The sequence below is a fragment of the Diplotaxodon limnothrissa genome, linkage group LG17 (assembly GCF_057381915.1).
Source record: "Diplotaxodon limnothrissa isolate DT_005_m linkage group LG17, D_limnothrissa_male_GT1.1, whole genome shotgun sequence".
Taxonomy (NCBI): Eukaryota; Metazoa; Chordata; class Actinopteri; order Cichliformes; family Cichlidae; genus Diplotaxodon; species Diplotaxodon limnothrissa.
This window is the reverse complement of record NC_140612.1, coordinates 26,385,766-26,398,828: the sequence shown is the minus strand read 5'-3', so window position 1 is coordinate 26,398,828 and position 13,063 is coordinate 26,385,766.

The following is a 13,063-nucleotide window of genomic DNA, read 5'->3' as shown; positions in this document are numbered from 1 at the left end:
GTTCAAAAAGAAGGGGGGAACAGCTAAACGCAATATCAACTTAATCATGGCAGCCATGGATAGGGTATGTATTTTAGTTGACCTTGATTGAGCTCTGAAATTATTTGAATGCTTCTTCAACTTCTGTGTCTGTCATTAATCAGAATTTTTTTTCAACTGAATATGTGTAAATTTGAATATTTTGTAGATACATGTGAATCAGTGACATGCAGTCAAGTGAGGCACCTTAATGAGAAGTAAAATACTAACAAAAGAGAAATTCAATTTGTACACTAGATTTTAAATTTGCTTTCTGTGTGATTTCAATATTTTTATGGTCAAAATTGCTGTCATTACGGATTTTCTGTTCAAATACAAGGTAAAACGCTGAGAGGAGGCAATGATGATGCTGTGTCTCACCACAGACACACACATGCGCAATCCCACTGCTGTTTCTCTAAATTGCCAACGTACATGTTTGATTACACATGTAATACAGATGATGACTTGCAGACTACCTAATGTATTTGACGAATCTGTGTTACATGTTTAATGTTATTGGTCATAAATGTGCTGCAAAAATGCATGGAGTGAGGCTGATGGAGGGCAGTGCTGAACCCTAAAGGCAACATGTATAAGAGGTACACGTATATGGATTCACAGTGTAATCACATTACACTGAGAGCGCCATTGACACAGTGGATAAAGCAGCACTCTTAGGGAGCATCAGTAAATTTCACAAAGGACAAATTGACACCAAATCAGTCCTAAGCAATGAGACGCACCAATTTTATTTTAATGCATCTCCTATTTATAAATTAATAAATTGATGTAAAATGAATGATTTTTCTATAATTGTTTCCAGGTCATTTGACCAATTTATTTACTACACACAAAAAATGAGACACACCAAACCTAAATAAATTTTAATGCATCTTCTGTAGGGCTGGGCACTTATTGCATCGCTTATCAATATTGTGATAAAACACGTCCTATGTGATTAAAATGATAGACTGCTTTCAAACCTCTAAAAAAAATATGATAATTTAGTTGAGACTATTACTTCCATTAATGTCAAACTTATTATCAATTCAACAAGATAAATAACTGCTGGTTTGTCTAAATAGCACATTTGCTAAGTTTAATTTGCAGTATTTGTATTTGTGAGGCTGCATTGATAGATTTATAGGCAAAAATACTATTATGATCTTTTATTGTAACTCTTATTGTTAAGAAGCTTGGAAAGAAAAGCGTCTGGACTTCTTTAAGTTGCTTGAAGACGTTTCATCTCTCATCCGAGAAGCTTCTTCACTGAAGAAGCTTCACTTTTCTTTCCAAGCGCCTTAGACTACGATGACCTGGATGACTGAGAACCTTCACAGACTTATTGTTATCGCAAAAAATACCACAAAATGTCATGATAGGATTTTAAGTCCATATTGCCCAGTTCTAATCTTCTATTTAATTTGAATATTTTTAGGGGCACAATTATTAAATATATTGTTGAACAATCTAGAATTTATTAAAGCAAAAATGAAAGCTTTCACGTAATGTCAAAATTGAAAAGCTTCGATTTTTGAGTTCATATATTTGTTTATCTGACACAGAGGAGTCAGTGCCTTACCAATCATGAACCTCACTGCACGTCACTGATGTGAGTTATGAAACATTGCTTAATCACTTATCTGGATTATGTGTTAATATTTTTGACTTTGTTTTGTAAAGAGGTTGAAAGGAACCAAAATAGGAAACTTCCCTCATATTGAGTTCTTATCTCCACCAGAATCCCAGCGTTGATGTTCGACGGGAATGCATTCTGAAAGCTGTCTGTCTCTACTTAAATGAAAAGCCAGATGACCTGTTCAAGGAATTCTTGGTAAGTTAAAAAAGGAAAATGATCAGCTATTTTCCTTTTTTTAATTTGGGATTGGAAATGGAAGGTGGACTTACTTGTCCATATGTATATGTACGCAATTAACTTATCTTTTTCTTTTATTTTTATTTATGTGGATCTTGGAGCAAGCAGAGAAACAGAGAAGCTGACTTTGGGAGTCTATGTTGTCAGACATGAGAGCAAACTCTGCAGATACACCTGAGGACATTGGTGTCATCATAGAAGGATGCACTGTGCTGCAAGCTCTTAGTGATGTGGCAAAGGGTTGTGCCCTCCTGCTTGGATTAATCTACAGTCTAAATCTGAGCTACCCAAAGCACCTGAAATACACATTTGAATTTCTTCAGAAGGTGCTGATGGAGTTGGATGGGAACAACCTATCCATGAAGGTGCAGGTTCTGAAAAACAAACTGCTTGAGTGAAACAGCCTGCAGTGAACTATAGAGGACACTGAACTTTAAGGTTCTCGAACCCTTCTCCTTGCACTTCATAAACTGTTCAGTTTGAATTGCCACAAGAACTTCTGCAAGGCCTTTCACTTTTCTGCGTTCTTTGTTCTTGAACCTTTACCAACATCCAACTACACTGAAAAAGACTGCTCCTAACTTTGGACTTCAGTTTAAGTTTTGAAGCAAAGGTTATTTTTCTAAATATGGACAAAAATGACACTAAAGTAATTTCTACCAGCTGTTTGCAGGGCTGTATTGTGGGCTTTTCATTGTAGCCCAATCAAGTTTACATTAAGTCATGTTAATGTTAAAAATGTTGGAATCACAACACTTTACAGTTTTAATCATTTCAGTTTAACATGACATTCTTTATCTTGTCTTCCTGCACTTAAAATGCACTTGAATATATGTAAAGATTGTTTAAGAAAAAAGATCTAGAAGCATTTGAATTGCTCAAAGTGTGCTTCAACAAGTTTTACACAAAGTGTTATTAAAGTTAGGTTAACTGAATAAACTGGTGTTCAATTTTTTTAATTTACAAACTTAAATAGAATAAGTTGCAATTCTGTTAAAGTGATTTAATCCTATAGTTTCAGTAGAGCGTGTTTTGGGTGAGTAGATTTATCAGATTTACTTAAAATTTGTTGTTCAAATTAAATATATCATACATTTTATATTTCACTAACCCAGTTGTGTGGAACCGGTTGACATAACTGGGTGGAGTAAATACAACATTTTATTTCTTAGAGTGTACTTAGTTTTTTCATTTCTCTGCAGAGCCTTCCCACTTTATATGAAACCTCTGCATTTTAGCATTTTTTTTTCAGTTGCTACATGAGCCACATTGTTAAATAATCCAAATATAGTATGTTTCCCAAACCTAAACTAGTACCACTTGATACATTTTAATTGGCAGGTAGGGTTCAGGGTGGCATCATTCACTCGTGTGTAGTCTCTTTGTCTCTGAATCAGAAAACACTAAAAAATCTTCATGGTGATTCGATCAAATTCAGCATAGAGGAAGAAGAAAGAGTTACCTGTGTTACCTGCATGTTGGATGATCTTGGGAAGGGTGCTGGTTGGTTTAGGTCTATGAAACTGACTTCAGCTTTACGGGCAGATGACCTGTTAATAGGCAAACACATAAACACAGAACCAGAGTGACTTTAAAAACTACTTCCCCAGTAGATGTCAGTAAAACATTCTCATCCTCTGTGTGTTTTTCCAAAAATCTTGGCTGTGTGGCAGATTTTTTTTTTTTTTTTTTGAGAAATACTGAATAACATCAAATCACTCCAAGACTTTAATAGCAGCAGTCCAGTTCAGAAAATGTAATGTTGTAATAAATCAGGCAGAAATTCAGCTTTCAAACAAGTGCTAAGCGGTTAAATCTGATAAGCGCCAGTCAGTTATGATAAAAGGAGTCATTCCGCTGTGAGAGCCGTCTTCAGAGAGAGAAGGGGGGAAACTAAGTCCTTACAATGTATACAACTTGACACAAAGCAGGTCCTGTTGGCCACGTGTTTAGATAATCAACAGGTTTCCTGCAAAGACACGTATGCATAGACAGAAATACATGATGCAGGTCTGAGAGCTATTCAGTTCTTCTTTTGTTTGAATTTAGATTTCTTTTCAAAAAGTACTTGAATAATTAAAGATTGTTTCTTAATTAAAAGTACACTAAAATCCACGTCGATGAAAATATTGAATTTTGCAGACGCAAGGTGAGCAAGCTTTGCTTTTTTTAATTTATCATCGTTTATATTCGCTCTCCTTGGTGCTGAATCTAAAAGTCTACGCGAAGCTCTCACTAAGGCTTTTTTTTTTAAATGGGAAGAACTATATATAAGAGAAAAGCCACGAGCAAAATTCTGTCTTTTCAATCAAAATGACAGTGATTAATACACCCCAGCCAATTAAAATATAATCTGAAGAAAAAAAATCCAATGTCGTTAAAAATATACTAACGGGCTAAATGAGCTGATTTGCCGCGGAAAATCTGTGGCAAGCGTGTGTGATTCTCCTGGCATGGGGTTTAATTAGTGTACCGACGAACAGCACTCTTTCAAGCTGCGGGTGATTTCTGTTTTAAATCACGTGTTGCTGCACTAAACTCAGGCTGGTTTCCCTGAATCTGAAAGGCAAATAACGACTGTCGTTACCGTCAAAGAGAAGCCAGCCTACTTCTTACGGCTCTCTCTCCCTTTCTCTCGCCGTCTTGCTCACGCACCCCCACCCCCTCTCCACTTTCTCCTGTGCAGCGCGTTTTGTCTCCAAAGCCCGTCTTCAGAAGCATGTCCTCAGACATGCAACAGCGATGCGATGAAGCGGACCAAAAAGAAGCCACCGGCGTGACAACATAAAAGCAGGTAAGCTGCTGACTGAATATTGGCCCCTTTATGATCAATAGTCTGTGATTTCTGAGAGGAACCAAAGGATTCGATATTTTATCTGAAGCTGTCAGACAAGAAGCGCTTGTTCTTTCAGTAAAAGGGGTTTATTAAGCTGTCTTGCTCAAGGACAGTCCGAAAGGAGGAACTAGTTGTGGTCAGGAGTTGAACCTTGGACTTTCTTTCTTTCTTTCTTTCTTTTAGTATGGGACTATATCTATATCCGCCAGGTTGCTCACACAGCCACATCAACACCTGCATATACATTCAATATGTGGAAACTCGATTGTCACGGTGCTACTCCGAGTGGGGTTTATTCTGATTTCAAACATTTCAGCGCTGTTTTGGTTTCATGGAGTGGCAAAAGTACATAACTCCTGTTTCACGTAATTCAGCTCAGAGAAAACATCCCGATCCTCGGTGACTATTGAAAAATATTTTTACACCTTATATTCGAACTAGAAAGAGCCCGTCTAATATCTACTGCTTTGGAAGCTATGCGCAGTGAACACAAAGACATTTCAACAGCTCCCTGTGCCAACATCGGTGTCTTTGCGCATCTTAGATGGAGCAAGGGGAACTTTGTGGTTCTGATATACTTTTTTTGACAACCCTAGAAGCGGAAACAATTTCAGAGTCATGGACCGCTATACCTTATTAATTTTGTCAGTATTAAACGATCACGCGACCATTGCGCGCATTTTTTTTTTTTTGATCAAGTATTCAAGACGTTAAAGCCTCATTTCACCGGACATTACTAATTCCAGCAATCTGTTTGTGGATCGTTTCTAAAAGGAAGAGCCAATTGACTTACTGGAACCATAACGTGTGCTTAAAGGACTCCAGTGTGACTTGGATAAAAGCGCTCCGCATCGTTTCTTTCAAGTCTGGATAAAATTGCTGGTCTAATTTCTGCAGTAGGACGCAAATAATTCCCAATGGTGAGAAAACTCGCCTTTTGACAATTCCAACGTGCTGAAAGCTTATGTATACAGATCTGTGAAAGTCTATAATTGTCCAAAAGCGGTTTTCTCTCGTCTCATTAATTCGATAAAACCATTCTTGATTTCAGCAAGCTTTTTCGCCACATGTTCACATCCCCCGTGTTTTCAACAGCCATCGCAATAAAAAAAAAATCTTTTTTTTTTCATATTTGCACTGAGATCTACCGCCACCTTTTACAATGAGATTAAGAGACGATTTGGCGTCGAAGCCGCACCAGAGGTGCGTAAAAGCGCAACGCAACAGAACAGATTTGAGACTGCGTGTTTCTGTCGGATTTTATAACCACGGGTCTTATAGTTGAGATGTTTTACTTCTAGATTGGATCTTCCAGTCATGTTTAACGACAGATAGAGAGGCTTTTGCCACTAAATCGAACGGGGGGCTCAAAGGTAAACCTGTTTCTGTTTCAAGTATTTAGATTTTTTTTTATTTGTTTATATCAAACAGCGTTTGGCTACAAAATCTATTGTTTTTTTCTAATCTGCACGACAGCAAAATTAACCGCAGTCACAGTCGTGTGACTGGAAAGGAGACCAAAAAACCCCAACAAAAACTAACAAACAACAACAACAAAATGCACTCTACTCCTACTGTATCGTTCGGCTAGATTAATCATCGCAGTTGGACGAGCCCTGTGGTTCGCTGTGATGATTGGAGATTAGGTTGTAGTTTAGGGTCATTTAACTTCACTGAAAAGTTACAGCCAGAGAAGAGGGAGAAGAGGTTTTCTTGGAATTGGGGCAGGTGTGTGTGTGTGTGTGTGTGGGGGGGGGGGGGGGGGGGGGGGTTCCCTCAGTTGTTACAGTGGGGAGAAAATCAGGTTTCGCCAAGACTGGCGGCTAATTCTGACTAAGAGAAGAGGAAACATATGGTCTCTCTGTGTTCCTCTTACCTTGATTTTAAGGACTTTATAATAAGGCTAAGTACATTTTGCTTGTGCGTATTCGTTTCTTTTTTTCTTAAATATTTAGTCTGATGCAGTTCACCAACATCTGTGCTGATATCTGATATTTTCAGCATTGTGTTGTACAGTTAACTGCTGTGGCTTGACCTTGATTACGTTTTTATTCCTGACTGTAACTGGCTTTGTTTAAAGAGCTGACGAGTAAACAACAAAGACGTGGTGTTGCCTTAGTACCTCCTATCCACGCGGAACGTTAACACGATGCTGGTTTTGTTCTTGTAAAATCATTATTAATTAATGTGACATTTGATTTAGTTTCTTGCCAGAAAAAAAGGATTTCCATTTGGTGTGGAATCCGTTTCGCGCCGTTTTCATCTTTGGAATTGCACTACAGGGGAACTAGCCCAGTTTTCAGTGTGACGAATAGTGTTCATTTGGCAAAAGTCTTAAAACATGATGAAGTCAAAAGGAAACCAATATCAAAAACGTCAACAGGTTTGTGCTTGAGACAAAAACATGATTTTTTTTCCTGAAAATGTTTAATATTGCTGTATGTGAATGTGCAGATAAAGTTGTTGTCTACTTATTATGTTTTTATGGGGAAAAAGCAACTAAAGGCAAAAAATAAATTCCATTAGGTGTAGAAAAATCACTCAACAGATTCACAGGACCTCTAAAAACACAAATGCAAAAGATAATAATCACTGAAAATCAAATCCAAACCTGGATCAGTCATATTTATTACATAATAGCATTATAAAAGGTGATATTTGTGTACACTTGGTAAAGTGTAGCTTAACTGTTGTAGCTGTATAAAGTGCGACTGTTTCACTGTGCTACCCACGTCTTTTTCACAACTCCAACCACTTTTTAAGTTCCCAAGGCTTTTATTGTGTCCCTTTGTTCCTTCCGTTCTGTAGCAATGAAAATTTTTCTCTAAGCAAGTATTCGTTGTAACTTTCAGCAACTAGTTGCTGTCCATTTCCACTTAAGACCATGTCTGATACCATGATGCTGATAGGTGAGATTTACATGAACTGTGAGTTATTCATTTTTGATCTATTAGATTTTTTTTAAGTTATTTATAATTTCATGAAGCTTGCTGAGGTCTACTAAGATCAGATGTGTAGCTTGCCTTAATTTAAACCCTTTTCTTTAACCCTACTGCTATTCCATGAAATATGCAGATGACAGAGTGTCAGCATCTGGTGTCCATGAGCTTGACTGATGTAGTAAATGATGACATGCATTGATTTACATATCACCCTGCAGTTCTGCATGAATATTGGTGTCTTTGTTGTTGATGCAGATGAGAGTAAAGTGACAAATATTTAATAGATTAAGTGTATTTCTGGGATTTAAGAATCATCACCTTTTGCTTTGCTTTTGTGTTTAAAAGTGATCTTTATTCCTGATGTGTACAAAACATGCTAATGAAAGCTCTCATTCTTGTTTGATGTCTTTCACGTTGAAATCATGACGATTTTAACCAAAACCGTGCTTCATAACAGTGAGACATGCATGCACGTACACTCAAATGAAATGGAATGAATCAGTCTTTCTCGGTCACATTCACACGAAGGACGGAGAGCGAAGCGATTGAAGGAGGAGGCTCATGTCAACGCTGCTACCTTCAGTGAAGGCACATTGCACACATATTGCTAAATCTGTGCTTTTGGCAGTGTTGGAAACAGTGTTACAGACAAGGTTGCTTTTGTAAATAGTTAAATTTAGCCAGTGGGGTGCCTCTTTGCATGGACATAAGCTTCTCAGTTGTAGAGAGGCTGCACAGTGCACATTAGTGAATCTGTGTATCTGGCACACACAGAAAGGAATGTCTAATTATCACGCTTTCAGCCGCAGTAGGGTCCTCTATTTGCACTGAGCTCCTGCTCTAATCGCTGTCTTTTTGTTGTCATTACACACTTATTTATTTTATTTTTTATGCAGTTAGAATGTTATTTTTGCTCCATGTGGATGAGCCGGAAAGTCCGTGTGGCATCGGCTTGGTGTTGAAGGAAGCAATTGAGCAGAAGCAAAAGAATGGGCTCAACTGATCTGTGGAATTTTTCTGAAAGAGATGAAAAGAGATGAAGGGGTTTTACATAACAGTGAGCATGTTGTATACAAGTACAGATATATATGCAGGGATATGAGGTTATGCGAATGAAAAGAGTGACGGATGAGGATGTCATTGACTCATACATATATAAACGTCGTTTCACAAGCCTAAATATGCATATATCCTCAGTCAGAGCGTGCAGATTTTCATACGTTGAAGCTGATTCGGCCAGTGGAACAAATGACCAATGTACCAATTAGTTGGACTGCTTCTCAGATGATGAGCGACTGCAGAGCTTTGCAATATGAAGTGGCTCTAAACCACTGCACGAAGTGGCATTGATTGGACAGCATGAGAGGAGGGAGATTCCTCCTTAAGGTCATTATCAAGCAGACAGAGAGAGTTAGACGAAACAAACCAGTGTAATTGCATTTGTAACAAAAGACTTGGAATCAATGGACTAAGCACTACGTACAGCAGTTGGTCAGCGTATTTCATCAACATTCAAATGGATCCAGTCTCACTGTAATTGCTTATAAAATCTATGCTACGAAATTAGTTCAGCAGTTCTCTATGATGTAGTCTGTTCTCTTATGTCGCGATTCAGAATGTGTCTGACAAACCAGAAACTTTTTAACACTTTATAACATTTAATGAATTTTGACAGATAATTATTTATACATAATATTGCTACACACATATACACATTGACATTTGATGATGTAATAACAGGGACTATTAAGCTTCATGCTCTTCCAGACATCTACATGTACAGTCTAAGTGCACAAAAAACTAAGTACACCCTTACTGCATCGATAGAAATCAAGAGGGGAATTAGCAACCAGGTGTAAGAAAAGTGTAAGACTTCAATTCAATTCAATTTTATTTATATAGCGCCAAATCACAACAAAAGTCGCCTCAAGGCGCTTCATAGATACAGAGAAAAACCCAACAATCATATGACCCCCTATGAGCAAGCACTTTGGCGACAGTGGGAAGGAAAAACTCCCTTTTAACAGGAAGAAACCTCCGGCAGAACCAGGCTCAGGGAGGGGCGGCCATCTGCTGCGACCGGTTGGGGTGAGAGAAGGAAGACAGGATAAAAGACAAAAGACTTCTTGGACAAACTTCTTTCGACAGATGAGACAAAAGTGGAGATATTTATCCATAACAGACAGTGCATCAGCACAAACACCTCATACTGCCGGGCATGGTGGTGGAGGGGTAATGGTTTTGGCTTGCTTTTTAGCCACAGGACCTGGAAAACTTGCAGCCAATGAGTCAACGATGATCACCTCCGTATATTAAATTACTCTAAGTATTCTAGAGTTGAATGTGAGGCTTTCTGTCCCACATCTAAAGACTGGCTGAAAATGGGTCATGCAACAGGATCATGATCTCAAGCATACCAGAAAATCTATAAAAGAAAGACTGTAAAAGAAAAGAATCAAGGTGCTGTGATGGCTCATTCAAAATCCAGCCTTTTTTGAAATACTGTGGTGGGACCTAAAGAGAGCTGTGCAAGAATGAATGCCTGCAAGCATCAATGAACTGAAACAACACTGTAAAGATTGGGACAATTCCAGAGAGACTGCTAAAAGAAAACAAAGGCATTGCTGCTAAAGGTTTTTCTACAATATACTGAATCATTGGGTTTAGTAAGTTTTTCGTAGGACTGCATAGAGTTCTTTTTACATTACTATTGCAATGCTGTCTGGTTTGGTTTATCTAGTTCCTCAGGAAGTTGCAGCTCAAGGCCTGATCAAGATCAAACAGCAATGTCTACAACCTGATTTCTCAAAAGAGCTGGATTATACTTTAGGGTTGTATTTCAAAGGCGTTGCATGGTTTTTCTTTTAGTCTAAAATTGATTTGAAGTTTCTTATTGGCTTGACATGTCAGATATACTTTTTAGATTTTTAAATAATACATCTCACAGATCCTCTGTAGCTGGCATCCAACTTACCAGCTCAATGCCTAGTCTCTGGGAATTTTGTTTTTATGGCCATTTCTTAAGAATACTTAGGACAGATCATTTTAGCTTGGCCTTTAATTTAGCTGACTCATCATTATGTTCTTTTTTTCCCTTTTTGAACTTCAGGTTCTATTTTCTTTTTTTAATAAAGAACTTTTTTCCTTCTAAATTTTATTATATCCACTTTTGTTTTACCATTTTCAAACCCGAAGCCACAGAGCTAAGCTGTGAAAGGTTGAATTGCTTCCTGGACTGGAAAACTTCAAGCACCTCATGGTTTTGTTAACGAGTGGAGAAACTCCCTGACAAATCGGTGCAGGACGCCACAGCACATATCTGTCGTAAGAAAGGGCTTAAGACTCTCAGCTAACGTGGGAAGACCTCGGTATCCCTCTTAGAAGTGCTTTAGCTGGTGGCTGGTAAGAGGAAAGCATGGACATATCTGTCTAGAATACCTCACCCACTATGAGCCCAACCCTTGTTTTGTAAAGCACATGTTCGTGGACATGGCATGTGAAAACAATTTAGTTCATTCATTAATTTTCATTTATAAAGCGTTATTTTACTCTTCTATTGTTGGACATTTTTTTTTTTAACTCTTTCGACTGAAGTTTGTGTACACAACTTTTTTTAAATGAAAATAGCTGCCTGTTTTTACTCTTGGGTAGCAAAACCAAAAAAATGAAAGATGTTCAATTTCACGATAGATTTCAGTAGAGTTCAGTTCTAATATAATTTTCTTTTAGCTTATTTTGTTATGTATTTTACTATGTTATAACTGATACCATGACACATTAACTGGAGCCATATGGAAATAATAAATCACTCTCCTGATGAAATATACTAATATATACAACAAAAAAACTCTTCAGGTGGACTTTTGACCAAAACAGGTCACCATTGGTAGTACTGAATTTTGGGCAGAAAATAGAAATAAGATACGGCCACACTTTAGAGGACTAAATAGTAAAGTACACTTTTCAAACATTGTAAAATGTCCTTACTCTTTTTTCAAAAATTAACATTATCAACATCTTATCTTAAATCAAACTGGATGCAAAATGTCCCGGTGGTGCATCTTCATAACTGTCATGAATCGCTGTGCGGCAGGCAGGAGTTGGACCCAAAGTGCAGGACTCACAGACTCAGGGAGGTGAACTCAAAACTCAGCTTTATTTGCTGGCAGGGAAAAAACATACAAACTAATCTAAACTGGGAACTTGGAAAACTCACAGAGAGACACACAGGGAGATCCACACAGCATGAGGGACGACGCGACACTGACTCAGAGAAACACAGGGTTTAAATACACTGGGAAGTAACGAGGGGAATGAGACACAGAAGGAGGGCACAGCTGGGAGAAATCAGGACTGACGAGACAAGCAAAGCAGGACGCATTCACATGAGACACGGACCATCAAAGTAAAACAGGAAGTATCACACAGAGACGCGAACTTGACACAGTGGAGACAGCAACTAAGAAATACAGAGACATAAACCATAAGGCAGAGGTCTAAGAACCAAAATACACAGGGAAATACTCAGCTGGGAACACAAGAGACTAGACTAGAGAGAGTAACAAAAAACCAACCATGAGAACATAATGCACAATGCAGAGTGACAGAAAACAAGAAACTCAAACATGCAAAGACACACAATTACACAGAACAGAGGGGACACAGAGAGACATGAAGGGCAAGGGATCAAAACTAGAAGCCATAGAATAAATCACACACAAGTACAATAATACAAAAATCACAAAGAACTAAAAACGCTGGGTCAGGAGACCCAGGACCGTGACAATAACGTTAGCCCTTTTACCCTAGCAGCATTGGTCTGTGTTGCATTCCTGAATAACAGAACCTGAACAGCAGTTGAAATGCGACAGCAGCAGTCATAAGTACTACCCTCTAAACCTCTGGAGATTCCTTTGAATGTGGTGCACTTCCAAAAGCCTCAGGTGTTCTCCAGTCTTGCCACTCACCCAGCAATAATGCAAGGCAGCCATTCTTTGCTCTTAATTACTCTGAGCCTCAGTACCAGATAATTCCAACCAGCTTTATTATCTGGCTCAGCCATTGTCATTTCCTCCATAAAACATTCAGATTTGGTATTCCTGTCTGCTCACATCTGACCTTGGCAGGGAGGCGTTATTGTAATTGCCCACAGGCCAAATTCCTCTATGACTGGAGATTGTAAGACACATTAGACTAAAAAGGTGGAATCTAGCTTTCCCTCTGACCTATAGCATATGCTTTTACACACAATTAGGGCCTATTCACAGAATGGCATTACCAAGAGAGCTCTGTGATGTGGACAAAAACAAAGAAAGAAGGTAGGAGTGAATTTAGATTGCTTTCTTCTTTTTTCTTTTTGCAGTGCAACTTTAGCAGCAGGGGGAACAG